This window comes from Dermatophagoides pteronyssinus, unplaced genomic scaffold (genome assembly GCF_027571235.1).
Source record: "Dermatophagoides pteronyssinus isolate colony J.1.1.1.1 unplaced genomic scaffold, Derpt_VIB-CSIC_2022.12 sq0007, whole genome shotgun sequence".
Taxonomy (NCBI): domain Eukaryota; kingdom Metazoa; phylum Arthropoda; class Arachnida; order Sarcoptiformes; family Pyroglyphidae; genus Dermatophagoides; species Dermatophagoides pteronyssinus.
The window spans coordinates 2,428,184-2,441,843 of record NW_027461531.1 but is presented as its reverse complement, the minus strand read 5'-3'; the positions used below and the strand labels follow the sequence as shown (position 1 = coordinate 2,441,843).

Sequence of the window (13,660 nt, the reverse complement as noted above, 5' to 3'; positions counted from 1 at the left end):
TCATTATTTTCAGTCATATAAATGATTACATTAGAATCGATTTTTTTTTATCTGCGTCAAAATTTAATATTATTCTTGTCGAGATTTTGTTGGGATTATATTCTAATTATTTCTCACTTTTCTATGTGAGACAAGATACACACACCCACATTGGGGAATAATCATTACAAACTATTAAACATTGTTGAATGAAATTGGTTGAAAACTTTTGATTAGCTAATATTAGTATCCTTTATAAACAAGCTTCTTTTTTTTATTAAAGAATTTTTTGTTTTTATCTGATCTTTTTTTTGTTTTGTTTTGTTTTGTTTCATCGCAAAGATTTAGATTGAATAGATCTCCACACACGTTTATTATGTGAAAATACGTTCATCACGTTCCATTCATCACACATTTTCTTAGGATTCTACTGAGAAAAAAGAAAAGAAAAGCTAATTCTTTAGTTTGTTTTTTTTCTCTTCTCTTGTTTATTCTTATATTTTTTTCTAACTTTATTATTGTTTAATCTCATTACACTAAACTCATCAAAGAAAAAATTTATCTAACGGGGGGTTAGAATTTGGATGTCTATATATATTTTTTGTTACTCCTCTTTGCTTCAATGATTATCCACACACACACAAACACTATCATTATTATGATTATTAGGGAATGTGTAACAAAAAAAAAGGGAATGTTGAGACATGTTTGTCAACACATATACAAAACTTGGGGGCATCCATAGGGATTGATATAGTGTTGTGTTTGCCATTCATCCATTTTACTTTATAAGGACCAAATACTTTTTTCATTGTAATCATTATTTTAGCACTTTGTAATGATAACATTTTTGTTTTAGTTGTTACTGTCAAACTTGTTGTTGTCAATCGTATCTGTATTTTATTGTGTAAATAGGAAAAAAAGAGATTAAAATTATCGAAACAAACATTTGACTTTTTTTGTTGTTGTTTGTTAACAATGTAAATCTTTGATTTATTTTTTCCGTTTGTTAATTTGATTTGCACAAACATTTGTGTTTGGGTGATAAAACAATAGTTTAAACAATGTTGAAATTTTTTGTTTGTTTTAATTCAATGAGAATGTTTAGGTGTTGGCCTTGGGCGTCAATATTGTTTCATGCTAAATGGGAAAAAACAAAACAAATTTAAATGCTAAATTCAAATTCAAATTTTAAATTAAACAAAAATACTGATTGTTTTTCTTTTTAAATTTTATTTTGTTCGATTCGTAAAACATGGACTTCAGCTTCAAGATTGACGACATTGCTATCTTTGCTAATATTTTTGTTCACCCTCGATATTTAATGCACACATATTGTGCAAATGATCGCTTATTTTTCTTTGAAAATTGAGCCCGGGTTAATGTTTTTTTTTGTTGGCTGCCACAAACATTTAACTTCTCCACTTTGATGAAAATTCATCCAGGACCGTCAAATGAGTGAAAAAAATTATTATTTGAACATTCTTTTTATCGATGTTTGTTTTACGAATGAAAATGAAAATAAGAAAAACTCATAAATAACCGTTGTCGTTGACGACGACGGCATTAAACATCAAAAAAATTGAGCTTTTTTCTACACTATTCAAACCGATGATGGTGATTCAAGAACCATTTTAACAACAATGATAATGGTGGTAATTCTTGGCAATAATCAAATATATTTACCGTTTTTTTTCTGGTTTCTAACTGGTGACCACCACAATCACGCTCAATTCGTCTATCATTACCAAATCAAATATAATTCTCATCTTTTATTCTATCCTAATTCGTAATGATTGCTCGTTTTGTTTTCGAAGAAAAGACAAAACCAAAATAAAAATGAACATAATAATAATTGACAATACAATTGGTTTATCCAATATGATTATAATTATTATTGAACAATCATAATATCATCTTTTCTCTCAATCATTATATTCATGTTTTTTTTGTTCAATCAACAACAACAGCGAAAAAAAATGATGCTTTGAACAAGAAATCCTGATAATTTTTTTGCCTTCTTGGAATCATTTTCTTCATATAAATATCTAATAATACTTTATAAATTATGGTTCAACTAATTGTCATCATCCCAAAAATACACATCAAAAAATCTAATCGGTTTTTTTTTCTTTTTTGTTTGGGGTGTTTAGACATTTCAAATATAGAAAATGTCATTACCCAACAATTGTAACAATGTTTTCACAAATAAATATTGGCAATATTGTATCATTCTGCGTTTTGGTAGATATTATATGATTATAGATGAGATGTGTGTGTTTCCAAGACAAATTGCTTTGTTTTTTGACATTGTCTTGATAGCTGTCATTATCGTCATCATCATCATCATTGCTATTCTTCATTTATATATTCTATGTTCATATTTGGTTTGGCCTATGAATGAATTGTGTGTGGATGTTTGTTTTTTTATTTGTTTTTGTTTTTTAGCACTTTTTTTCTACCATTTATCTATATTTCTTAAGAATTTTTTTACCCAATAAAATTGAGAATCGATTCGATATATAATCATCATTAGTTCGTTTTGTTTTCTGTTGGCTTAACTACAATAACTTAATTGGCTTACATCTAAAATGTACTTCCATGACATTTATATTGTTCATTCAATGTTTAATTGGATGTTAAATTATCCATTCAAGTATATTGCTTATGGATTGTATACTGAAATGATTCTATGATTAAGAATCATCATAGAATCATTAATTTTTTTTATTATTTTGGAATAAATTGGTTCTGTTGGTTTTTTGTTTGTTTTGGAATGAAACATTTTCTTGTTCAATGTTCAAACATTATTTTTCTTTTATTTTTTGGTTCTAAGATTGACATATAAAAATCAATTCGTCATTTTTTTTGACTTTGTGTAAAGAAATAATAATTGTCCATTGAAATCAAAGCTGAATTTATATATGATTTTTCTGTTGTCAGTTTTTATTTCTCTTCGTTTAATAACACAAAATCAATCATATTTTTTTCCACTACTGACATGAACATTATTGAATCTTATTGAATTTTGATATTTGTTTCTATATTCGGTCCGTCTTTATTGCGGTGGTCAGAAATGAAAAACTTTCAAATGAGAAGATAGATTCTATCAGATCAGATCACTGTTATTTTTTTTTCTTATTTACATTTGCCAATTCTGTTTTTTCTACAATTTTTATCCTCTATTATCAACAACAGAACTTTATTGCAATTGGCAAAATTTTTTTTTCTCTTTCGTTTTCCAGAAAAAATAAAATATAACGAAAATGTTTAATATGATGTTTACCAATCATACACACACACACACAAAATAGTAATGTTATATATAGTCAACAACAAATATATCCACAATGTCCAAACCGAAAAAAAAGAAGAAAATTTCCAATTTTGGATCAATCCGAAATATTTATTTATTCATTCATCTATTGGTCCATCGGAAGAAAGATAGAGAAACTATTTTCGATTCTATTTGATTATTTGGTCTATATTTAGTAACTGATTATAATAATGATGATGATGATAATGATGATGGCCATATTGCCAAATCGATGACCATCATTATTCATTGATATTTTTTGTTTGTTTGCTTGTTTGTTTCTTTCTTTCATTGAAAATCATTAAAGTTTCAAAGAATAGAAAAAAGTCTTCTTTTTTTATAAAGAAATAGATAAATTTTTTCGGTAAAATTAAATTGAATTTTTTTTTGTTGTTGTCATCATCATCATCATCATTATCGTTCAATCTGGAAACATGAACAAATAAATTGGTCATTATTATATAACAAAATGCTTTTCCAATATGATGATGATGGACATTATCGATAATTATTTGTAATTATTTGTAATTATGATCATATTACCCGTATTAGTGGTTTCAATTCTTAATGAAAATAATGAAATCGCTTTAAAACGCACATTTTTAAAAAATAGTAAAACGCACATTGGCCAATTATTTTTAGAAACTTTTCTTCTTCTTCTTCATTTATTCTTTCCAGATTTTATTCTGGTGTTACAAATCCAAAATTCATTCATGAAATGTAATCTTCAATTTGTTGTTGTTGTTGTTATTATAACAACAATAAAATTTAATTTTGCAGAAAAAATAATTCTGTTTTGCTCGAAGGTTTATTATTTGCATTTTTCAGTCTCCAATTGAATTTTGCCACAATTTTTGTTGTTGTTGTTGTTGACGATGTATACCGGAAACTTCTGTATTTGATCTGCCCAGAAAAAAAAGGAAACAATTTTTTCGTTTGTCAAATATTACAGAATTCAATTCCAGTTTTGCCTTTCAGTGTGTGTGTGTCGCTATAGCGGAAAATACTATTTTTGTTCAAAAAAAAAAATGAAATGAAAGCAAAAGTGAGCAAAAAACTTATTTGAATTTAAAAAATGAAATCGACCCATTTATTTCATAACTCGTCTTTTTCAATGTGTTTGTGTATGTGCCAATTATTCTTTTCTATAGAGAATTTTTCATTTACTTTATTATTATTATTATTATTTATTTTCTTTGAATTCTATTGACTATTCAACTTTTCTTTGTCGGTTGTCGGTGATGATGATGATGATAATGATGATGATATGATCCTTTTTTTTGTAAATTTTTTTTCATTTTAAATTGTTCTCCCTCTATCGATAACGTATTTTTGTTTCAAGTCAATGAAAATTCTTTTTTATTTTTCTTTCTCTTATTTTCTTCCATTTCGTTTGTTTCACATATCACCGTCATCTATGATAATGATGATGATCAGAACCATTTTTTTTGCCGATGGAATTCCTCACTTTCTTTCTCTCTCGTTGAATAGAGAGAGAGAGAGATTGTATTCATAAATGTGCTTGCTTTTTTTCATTTCTTCTAAATTCGGTTATTTCTACTTACCCAAAATATCTCATATTCCTCAAACTTCTCAACCAAAAAAAAAAATAAAATAAAATAAAAAGTATCGTTAGGTTTATCATCTCTCATTCTTTATGTTATTTTAGGTATAAATTTCAACATAATTTTCATATCGTACGTTCGTTCGAATGAATGAATGTCATTCAATTCCTAGTATACTTTTGGTATGTTTGTAATGTCGTTGATATTGTAGTTGATTTCGATCGATATTAATCGATTTTTTTTGGTTCACCATTCATTTTCTTTTCTGCTTGCTTGTTTCAGTTTTTTTTAATACTTTATTTTTAGTTTATTTTCATTTTCTTCACTTTATTCTTCACTGTTTACGTTGAATATAATCAAGTTTCATATTTTTTTTCTCTTTTTCCCGTTACATTCACTATTATGCTGTTTTGCTTTTTAATTTGTTTTCATTTCTGTTGTTGTTGTTGTTCGTCGGCTGTCATGAAACAAACTAAAATATCATTCATTTGTTTTGGGTGTATATTTATCGATATTTTGTCTGTTTGTTTGATGTTAGTGGTGATGATGATGATGATGATGGTGGCCGTGTCATGTTATTCGGTTGGTCTATTTATTTGTTTGTTTGTTTTGTGTAGACAACAACAACAATAACAACCAAAAAAAAAGTTGCCTTGGCTTGTTGTTGTTGTTGTTGTTTACCCAAGAATTTTACAAGTTTTTTTTTGCCGAAATTCTATAGACCAAAATTCTATTGTCATTGTCATAGATAGATCGATGAAAATACTAGTAGTGGTGGTGGTTAATCATGAAGAAAATAAAAAACGAATGATTTTTTTTTTTTTTTTTTTTTTTTTGATAGCAATGAAATTGATTTATTCTTTATGGCAAACAAAAAATCGACACTGTTTTTTTTCGTCTTCGTCTCAATATTATTATTATTATTATTATTACTGTTGCCATACCATCAATCGCTTATTTCATCAGCCGCTCAAACTGCATGTACAGCTCCAGACGATGTTTTATTCAGTTTAGAAGAAGTTAATGACGCTATACAAACCGAAAATGATAACAAAAGTCCTGGTGAAGATGCAATTTCGGCAAACATTATCAAACATATCAGCTATCTTTTCCCTGAACTATTCTTGAACATCTTTAATGCTTGTCTCAAATTTGCCATATTTCCGGACAGATGGAAAATATCTATCGTTAAAGTCATACCAAAACCTGGTTCAAATCTACAAACTGCTAAAGCATTCAGGCCGATCAGTCTTCTTTCTGTCACCGGAAAAATCCTAGAGAAATTAATATATAAACGCCTTCTATTTTGGATCTACAAACATCCAACAGGTCTATCCAATCAACAATACGGTTTTCGACCACAAAGATCAACAGAAGATGCGATAAATATCATCGTCTCTAAACGAAAAGAAATCTTAAACAACAACAAATTCGGTCTATTTGTCTCGCTCGATGTAGCGGGAGCTTTCGACTCGGCATGGTGGTCGTTGATCCTTGTCTCTCTCAAAAAATTCGACATTCCTAATAATCTTATTGATATTCTCAAAAGCTACTTCACAAACAGGAAAGCAAAGTTATCAATTTGTGGAGAAACATCAGAAAAATCGCTGAGCAGAGGCTGTCCTCAAGGGGCAAAATGTTCTCCTCTCTTATGGAATATTCTATATGACAACCTTCTTCAACTGCGACTACCAAACGACTGCTATATCCAAGCATTCGCCGATGATGCGTTTTTGATTGTATCTCATGAAAACCTCGACATATGTGAAAACCGGGCTAATAAAGCACTGGAAAAATATCAAAATGGGGTGAAGACAATAAAATTGAATTCAACCCGAGCAAAACACAAGCTATGCTTGTCACCAAGAGAAGAAAAACAAGACAAATCGATCTTAAGATGAAAGGCGTTACAATAGATATCGTGAAACATATGAAATACCTCGGAGTTATCATCGAAAATAAGAATAAATGGAACCAACATCTTGATCTCATCTCCAACAAAACACGCAGGCTATATCATCAAATATTAAGAACAACGGGAAAAGAATGGGGTTTATCTAGTGAAGTTCGTAGAACCATCTACATCTCAGCTATTGAGCCAATTCTTACCTACGCCTGTTCTTCTTGGCAAGATGTTCTCGAATATAAAACAAAACGAGCTAAACTTCTATCGATACAAAGATCATTTGCTATATCAATAATAAAAGGCTATAGAACAATCTCTACAGACGCAGCAACTGTTCTCGCTAACATAGAACCGATTGACTTAAAGATTCTCTATTGTTCCAATAGATATTTTCTTAAGAAAGGGACTCCAAGCATTGGAAATTTCCCATAGCATCATTCCAGATAAGAGCACCTTTCTCCTTCAGACCACATCCTGCCAATAACACCAACATATCCATCGAAAACTGTCAAAAATCCCATACTATTGACATCTTCACAGACGGCTCGAAAATAGCAAACCAGGTTGGCAGTGCTTTCGTGGCTATGAGAGAAAGTGCAATCATTCATACTGGGAAAAAACGCCTAGCCAACGAATGCACTGTTTTCCAGGCCGAATTACTGGCAATACTATCGGCAACACATTGGTGCATCGAGCAAGATCTTGATGCTAAAATACACTGTGATTCACAAGCTGCCATTAATGCCGTCTGCAGCAGAAACACCAGTGACAGTCTTGCATTAAAAATACAAAAAAGTATTCAGAACTCCACGACTCATATATGTATCACGTGGGTTAAAGCCCATGTCGGCATCTTGGGCAATGAACTGGCAGATTCGCTAGCTAAGAAAGCTACGGAAAATGCTTCTATCGACTACGAACTAATACCAACATCACATGGACTAAAAATCGCAAAAATCAAATTAAACAAGGACTGGGACGAAAGATGGACCACCTCTCTCAAAGGTCGGACAACAGCGTCATTTTTCCCCACCATCAATGACCGAAAACAATGCAAGTTCATACCAAATTATATCCAGACGCAATTTTTGAGTGGTCATGGAAAATTCGCAACATATCTAAATAAAATGAACATCCAGACAAGCGACCGATGTACCTGTGGGGAACAGCAAACGGTTGAACATGTCGTGCTTCATTGTCCAGCAACCATCTACGCCAGACATTTGACGGAATTAAGGATGGGTCACGAGCTGAAATCCTTGAAAATGGACAAACGCAACCTCGAGGAGCTACTGGACTACTTCATGCAAGCTTATAAAATATTATAGCATGCCTTGGTTTTTGTTTCAGATTATCATCATTGTATTTTTATTTTTATTTTTATTTTTTTTTTTTTCTCTTTTATTTTGATAAGAATCTTGTATTAGTATTATTATTATTATTATTTTTTTTTTCTTTTTTATTATTATCATTATTATTATTATTATTTTTTTTTTATTTTTTCCTTTTTTCTTTCTCTCTTCTTTTATTGATGATTCTTGTAATTATTATTATTGTCATTTTTTTCTTTTTTTTTTTTTTTTTTGTTTTTTTTCTCTTCTCTTCTTTTATATTTAATTTCTTTTATTAATTTTTTGTATTTACCTGAAAAGATATCACCTCTAGTGTATAATACTAGTTCTAGAGGTCAACTTTGAATAAACTATTATTATACCATCAATACAGTTCCATCACACACACACACACACACACACATTTATTCTGAATATTTACGAGAGACAAAAATAAGAAATAAATAAAAAAAATTCCAAAGTTCAATTCACTATTCACTTTTATGTTTTGTATTTTCTTTCTTCGTTTTGATCGGTTATTATTGTTGTTGTTGTTGTTATCAATTGTTAGTCTATTTGTAATCGATTCTGTAAAAAATTTAACAACTGAATAATAACAACAACAACAAAAAGACTATGAATATAATAAAAATACCCGATAGTAATAACTCGTATTCATCATCATCAACACCATCATCATCATTCATGAGGAAGAAAAAAAATTGATATTTTTTGTTTTGCATCGTTTCTATGCTGAATATTCCTATTCTGCAGAATAAGTCAATTTTTATTTTTATGACAACATTCAATTCTTTGTGTGTGTGTCTGTGTCTGTGACACCACGCTATGTGTATGTTTACAATTTACGAGTTGTCCAAATTTTGTTCGTTTTTTCGGTTTTTCATTGTCAAATGTTTCGTTTACGATTCTGTCATGTTGAATAATAATATTGATTTTGATTAATATTTATTATCATTTTATTCACATTATATGTTTACTATTCTGCAATATTACAAATAGACAATAAATAAATTGTCACTAATTTCATTTTGATTTCGATGTTCGTTTTTTAAAAATGATGATGCAAAAACAAAATTTGTTATTGATTCTTTTATGGATTTTTTTTCTAACCCATTTATAACCGTTTTTTGTTGTTTGTTTGCTGAAATTTTGTTTTTGATAAACAGGTTTATTTTTGTTTCCAACCCACAATCATACATCATCATAATCATGATTATTATCGATTTTTTTTGCTGAGTTTTTCATCATTTGATCATATTATTTGCTATTTGGTTTTTTCTTTGAACTTTTTTTTTGTTGAAAAAAAAGTTTTACATGGAAAAGCAAAGGAATGAGAGAATCGTTTATTTTACTTTCTCTTCAAATACACATGATTGATCAACGGAATGGGAAAAATAAAATTATTGATTTTTTTTTGTTTAACTATTAATTTAAGCTATCATTTCAATCGATTTGTTCACTGAGTCTATTTTAAATGGTAGTATAAGAAGAAGAAAAAAAAAATAGAAATTTTCTTCGAAATACTTTTGAAATGTTCATTTTTTCAGTTTTTCCATAATCAGTTTAATAATGCCTGTTTTCTGTTTTAGATACGAAAAAAAATTATATTTCATCATTCTTTGATGAAAAATGATAATGAAAACTTCCCAAAATTCCTAATAGCAACAACAAAACAAAACGAAAAGAATTGAATGAAAATCATCATTTAGTTTCAAAATCAAAAGTTCTTATTATTTGTTGTTTCATACAACAATCATTATGATTAACGAATTTTATTAGTTTTCAATACTCATCGATCATTCAATTTGGATTGAATCTATTGATTACAAAAAAAAATCCAAAAATTTTCATTTGTTTATTATTAGAATATCTAAATATATCCATATTGATTAATCAATGATGATCAAAATGATTGAAATTCATAATCGATTTAATCCTATTAAATACATTTCGGTTAATCTTGTTGGCTCAAAAATTCATTTTGATTCATAGTGATTCTATAGATTTAACATTTTATTTTCAGTTTCAGTATCATTTTGGTTCGCTTTTCATATTTATTTTTATAATTATGATTAGATTGACTCCCGCATAATGAACAATCATCATCATCATCATCACTAAGATTGATGATCTTAGCTGTCATGTTTTATATGAACTAAACTTGTTTCACATTTTATATATATGAAATTTTCAATATGTTTTTATGTTAGCTTCCGGAGTTGACATTTTTTTTTGCATTGCTATTGGTTAGTTGGATTTTCTTTCCCTTGTTTTTTTCATGTTTACAACTATGAAACTTATCCATTCAATTAGATTATCCTTTTTTTTTCTCTCTCTCTCTCTCTCTCTCTCTCTCTCTCTCTCTCTCTCTCTCTCGCTTTAGCTTGTATTTTCTATACAGATGATGGCCATTATAAACATTAAATTATAGTATTATGATCCAAAATAGCCAATGTTTAGAATATAGAAATATTGTCATTTTGATTCATTTGGTGGTTGTTTTCTGGTTTCAGTGAATGAAGAAGAAGGAAAAAAAACTCAAACATTTGTGATTGATGTGATAGTTGCACACACACATAAACAGAATGTTTACTTCCATTTGGGAATTAATTTTTTTTGGTACATAGTATAGATTATAGTTGGAATGTATCCTGTATGTGCACAAACTTATTCTTTCTACACCAAAAAGCAAAAAAAAAAAATTTCTTTTTTATGATTTGGATACCTTGAAATAGAATAAAGAGAGAAAAATACCTAGTAAATGAAAAAGACATTCATTCATTTTTTTTTAATATTTGTTTCCAACACATTCTTTATAAGTTATGATTTTCATCGTCGAAAATTCTTCATACAGGAATTCAGTGCTTGATTCATTTATAAACTTTTGTATGTCTGTATGTGTGTTTGTGCAATCAACGTCACATTTTTTTTCTTTTGGTTTTGGGTATACACCGATTATTTGAATGATTATTATTACCAAATGGTTGGTTTGTTATACACAGATAGGAAAAAGGCAGAGAAAGAGAGCGAAAGTATATGAAAAATGAAATTGACCGTAATTAACGAATTCAGTTGATGACCACCATATGATGGTTGATATCGTTTGGTGATGGTAGTCCCAAAAAAAATGAGTTTAAAAAGAGAAGGAGACATGTTTTGCAAAGAACGAACTAACTAACTAACTAACTAACTATCACACATCATTTTTGCACTAAAATATATATGACATTCACATTGTGAAAAAGAATTTTTGTTATCGTTTGTTGTTGTTAGTTTATTAGTTAGTTGGTCATTGAATTCAATGTACCGATAAATATATAGCCTGCAAAAACAAAACAACAACCATACATGGTTTGATGATGATGATGATGATGGACATTATATAATCATGGTATAGAAAATGTGAATAGATAAAGTGAGAGAGATGGTAGAATATGTAGAAAAAAATAATAATAATAACGTGGTTAATAATAGTAATAATGTTAATGATAATCATTATTACGGATAAATAATAACCGACCGACCGTATGACCAACTAATCAAAGGAGAGAACCAAGGAAAGAAAAAAACATAGAAAAATTAACAATTTTTTTTATGGCTCACAAATTTCACTGTGTTTCTAGCTTTTGGATCACCATTTTTTCTTGATATATTGTTGGTTATGTAGTTTGTTTTCTATATGTGTGTGTCCCCTCGATTTTTTTCAGGATCTATCATATTTCCATTTTCATATTTTTTTTTCGTATTACTAAAATTCTACACATTTCTCGTCGTCGTCGTTGTTGTTTTTAATGTTGGCAATCCATGTTTGTTTGTCTATCCAAGTAAAAATGATTATATAAAAAAAATTATAATAACAACATTGTACATTACCACATAATATTTTGATGGTAATGTAAAAAAATTGGATGTTAATGTTTTTGGAATGTGGTTTTACTATCATGAATAGATGATGTGAAAAAAATAAAATAAAATTTTGTTTTCACTGGCTAATTTGTTGTTTTTTTTTAAATGGGAGAAAAATGTTTTGTCATTCCGTGTTATTATCCTTAGAATATCACTGTGATGGTTATTATCCCGTATGATTTACTCATACAGCCAAAAAAAAAGACATACATTTAATTTACATTATAATAATATTATTATAATGTTTTCTAATTCTATAAGTTTTCATAATCAAAATTACCATTATATCCATAGGTTTTTTTTTTCTCATTCCTGGTCGATGATTACATTTCGGTGTAATCAAGCTGATGATGCTTATGATGAACGAACCAGAATATTCTTTACATGAAAAAAAACAAATTTTTCTCCATTTTTTTCGATTAAGCAAACATTATCCTTGTATCAACAAACCCAGACACACACACACACATTGAGGTAGGAGACAACAAAAAAAAAATTAATGCATATAAATGATTGATTGAGATTCATAAATTTTTGATTTTTTTTTTACTTTCCCTGGATAATATTGTCTGGCCTGTTGATTTAGGGAAAAATTTTTTTCAAAAATTTTTTTCTTAGTTTTAAAATTTTAATCACAATAGTTTTGCTTCCAGGAAAAAATAATTCTACCAACCCAACAACAATCCTATCTCAATGTATTAATAAATTAGAGATTTTTTTTTCATCATCCATAAAATGAATTAATGAAATACATAAAAAACAAAATAAATGCTGTTTGTATACCAATGATGAATTTGTTATATGAATACTAACTAAATTCTGGTATTGTCGGTTGTTTTTGTTTCCTACACTTTTAGACCATAATCAACAATGCAACAAACATTTGTGTATATACAAGCTATCCATATAATTAGTATTAGTGATGTACAATAATAATAATAATAATTTTCATGGCGACAATTTCATACCATTGCAACCAATGTATATTATAAAATGAAACAACAACAACAAAAAGGAAATCGAAATGAACACGAAAAAAAATTCAAAAGATCAAGGAAGAGAATTTATGGCTTGAAAATTTTGGCTGTTGAACAATTGCAATTGGAAATTTTTTTGTTTTTATATTTTTTTTTACATTACACCAGAATGATTATGGTTATGACTTTAGTATTGATGTTAATGGTTGAATCCGGGAAAATAAACCAACAAAAAAAACAAAAAACAAAGAAATTTACAAATTTCTATGTTTGTATACAAAATGTATGTTTGAATTTTGTTACTGAAATTACATTTCATTTTATTACAACAACAACAACAACAACAGCTATATCGAATTCGAATTGCCTTTCTTTTTCATTTTTATCATCATCATCGTTGTCTTCGTCGTATGGAATTTTATTTCATTTTTTATTTATCAACAAAAACAAAACACCATGACAATAGAAATTGTATATTTCATTCCATTTTGAACATTTTCGGTTTATTTCGAGGTTTTGTTTTTGTTTTGATTAGAATAAAAAATCATTAATCTTTTTTTTTGTTGATGCTGTTGTTGTATTTATATATTCCTCATCATTCATTCATTCATAACTTTTAATTCATTGATTAATAACCTTTGAAAAAAAAATTCTGTCAC

The 13,660-nt window shown here is 28.3% G+C and overlaps 1 protein-coding gene across 1 annotated transcript in view; it reads left to right on the top strand.

Annotated features, from left to right (window-relative positions):
- Nucleotides 1-13,660, top strand: part of LOC113792659 (uncharacterized) — a 77,887-nt gene that overhangs the window by 20,391 nt on the left and 43,836 nt on the right. The gene's annotated exons all lie outside the window — the stretch shown is intronic.